Source organism: Dermacentor variabilis, chromosome 7, assembly GCF_050947875.1.
Source record: "Dermacentor variabilis isolate Ectoservices chromosome 7, ASM5094787v1, whole genome shotgun sequence".
Taxonomy (NCBI): Eukaryota; Metazoa; Arthropoda; class Arachnida; order Ixodida; family Ixodidae; genus Dermacentor; species Dermacentor variabilis.
Window position 1 is genome coordinate 114,538,425 of NC_134574.1, and position 3,560 is coordinate 114,541,984.

The window sequence follows — 3,560 nt, forward strand, 5'->3', positions numbered from 1 at the left end:
AATGCGATATTAAATGAATTCTAATCGTTAATAATAATTTTCATGCTATAGTTTCTTAAAATTAGAAGTTAATATTTTTGGTTTCTTGTTTTGGAAAATAAGACAGTACAATTAGCATGGAAGTCTCCTTGTTTCCATTATAAAATTATATATGGCATCACATACGTTCCTATTACAGTGTCCTAGTGCCGACGCCCCCAGAGACAGAATGATAGGTAGCGTAATGGCTAATCCAAGTTGGCGGAAGGGACCTTCTAGAAGTAGTTTTCTATGTACGTTGAACCTACGACACTCTATAAAGAAATGATCCATAGTTTCGGGTTCATTGCCGTAAAAACATTTAGGAGAAGGTGCCAAACCAGACCTATGGGAATAGAAATTAAGCCATGATATTCGGCAATACAGACGCGTAAATGAAACTTCAAATTTTCTTGTTGCACACCATCCGCTGTGCCAAGGAAATCTAACGTGCTGAAAATCGGCGCTGTCTAATACGCATGATTTGGCATGTTCTTCTTGTATGGAAAATTTTTTAAATCTTGCAGAAGTGACGTATGCCGGAGGTTTTAGGATCCTCAGTACCGGGCCTTTAAGAGATGCCGCTGCTAGTGCGTCTGCTGACTCGTCTAAAGTGAGCCCCACGTGCCCTGGCACCCATACCTGGTGGATGAGGCGTAAATTTTGGGTCACCAGTGAATAAAATTCTCGGAGAATGATATTTGAATTGGGCACAGATAAAGCGGAGCAAACAGACAAGGAGTCGGTTAAGGTTACAGCTGAAGAAATAGATGTGGGAAGTTTCCGTAAAGCTAGGATGATGGCCAATAACTCTGCTTGAAATATTGGCGTAAAGTCGGGTAGCCGAACAGAGAAAGACAAATTTGACGATGTCGAAAAAATGCCCCACTCCGGCCTTCTCCTCACTAACAGAAGCATCTGTGGCTATTACTGCATTTATTTGGAGGTTTTCAAGGTGGTCATCTAATAAACCTTTTAGGTATCGAATAGGTAGGGGCTTAGCGTATATATCGCTAAATCGCCAAATATATCTCCAAATTCAACACTTACTGTCGAAGTAGGTAAATTTTGAAAAGCCACATCACGGATTGATATTTGTAATGGCTCTAATAGCTACTGCACAAAAACTACCTGGGGACAATGCAGTCTGGACCATTGATTCTCAAAGAATGCAGTTGGTTCTCGAGTAAAAATATAGTAGGAGCGTCTCTGGGGAGAAGCATAGATGTTTAGAAATATTTGGACTGTCAGTATACGAAATCGAGTTTGAAGAGAAGGCAGGCGAGTTTCATGATATAAAATATTATTGGCTACAAATTTTGGAAGGCCGAGACACAGACGTAGTGATTCGCGTTCTAAACAACCAGGGGACGTAACTTATACGTAGGACCTCCTGAAAATAACACGCATACAAACTCTAGAACGGGGCGGACATACATACAATAAATCATCAGCAAGGTCTCCCTGCGCATTCCAAAACGACTGTTGCAGACTCTTCGTAATAAACCAACATCGCGTGCTCCCTTAGACGCGATGTATTCTATGTGTGTCTGCCAATTAGGCTTTCCGGTGTAAATCATTCCCAGATATTTTAAAGAATGTACCTGCGGAATAATCTCCTGGTCATATGACAGTGTTATTCGGATAGGAAAAGTTAAGGGAAAGACAATGATCGCACTTTTGTTGACATTTAGCGACATTTGTGTTCCTTTTAGCCAAATTTCAGTCTGATTCAGATACGACTGCAAAGTTTTATATAGGCTATGTATATCATTCGATAGCGTGAAAAACGCGATATCATCAGCGTATACGTGTACCTGTACGTCATGATGTGTCGGGATGCGATTTAGTAAAATATTGAATAATACTGGGGAAAGTACTGCACCTTGAGGAACGCCCCTTGTCTGTTTGTAACTTTTAGAAGAAACACCGTTTTGATAGCAATAACATGTTCATCCGCTTAGAAAATTTTGAATCCATGCACTTATATACTGTGGAAGATTCACACTATTGAGTGTGTTGGTTAAAGTACTGTGGTCGACACTGTCATACGCCTTCGCAATGTCTAATGTCACTAGGGCCGCGTACTGGTTGTTGCGGCGAGCGAGTTGAATTCTCCAAGCCAACATGAACACACCAAATTGAGCAGCCGGGCCTGAATCCTATTTGAGAATCACTTAATATTTGTTCTCGCCTATCCACCTATCGATGTGACCATAAAGAACTCTCTCGATTAACCTGCCAAGATTTGAGGTCAGAGAAATAGGTCTAATGTTGTCTACTGAATATCCATCGCCTGGCTTTTTGAGTAGTGAAATTATTTTGGCAACCTTCCAATCTGGATGAATCCATGCATTCTTAATCGAGCAATTTATAAAATCAAGCAAATCGTGGGGAGACAATTCGAATAATAATTTTATCATTGCTGTAGTTATGCCATCAGGACCTGGGGCTGAAGCTGGCAGCATCTTTACCTCTCTCATTAATTCTTCTAATGTGACCGTTATGTACTCATTAGCTGGTTCAGGTGCCGGTATAAGATAGGGGCGAAGTGATGTGAATCGACGCTCTAAGCCTTTTGCAATATCCTCCAGTGACTGCACTAATTCAGTGGAAGTTAAGCTAACTGACTCTACATTAATTGGGGCTGAAACAATCTTTTTAGACCGTAGAAATCGAAATGCGGCTTTTTTATTACTAGACTGCGATAGGTGACTGTAATGTTTGGTGTTATAATTTTCTTTCGCTTTGTCAACTGTTTGCCTGAATGCAGCTGCAGCAAACTTATAGTCATTCCAATTACGTGGACATTGATTATACAGCAACTTTCTCCAGGCTGCCTTTCTTCTTCTATATTCGCGTGCACAGTCCGGATTCCACCATGGCGAATAAGTACCACCTTTAGTTGACTGCATACTGAACTTGCATTTTTTATAACTGTCACTTAGCACTTGACACAAATTAACTGCCTTAACTTCATCATTTAGGCCAACCTGTTTTTCTAAAGCTGATCGCAGAGAAACTTGAAATTTACTATAATTAACATAGGTACGGACATGCTTTTCAACCAAATTAATTGGGCGCCTTATTTCAAAAGTTATTGGTAGACGGTCGCTATTTGTGGCCGAGGTAATAGCAGACCAGGAGGAAATTACACAGCCCGCACTGGAAAAAGTTAGGTCTAGCACCGAACGCGATTTGCCGGATACATAAGTTGGGGTTCTCGAATTTACACAATTAAGGTTATTTGACGAAACCCAGTCTAACAATCGTTTACCACAAGAGTCGGACCGATAACCCCATGATACGTGGTGAGAATTAAAATCACCAGCTATGATTATATCCTTTCCGCATGCTGCAACCGCGGCATCAAGAGAGCCTGTATTGCGCACTCCTGTAGGGAAATAAGCATTGATTATCGAAAATGGGGCGCATCCAGGAAGCGTTACATCCAATGCTAGAATCTCACTTTCAGTGGAGAATGACTGGTGACTAATTTTAGCTCTATGACAAATTTTTGTTGAGATGAAAAATGCTAATCC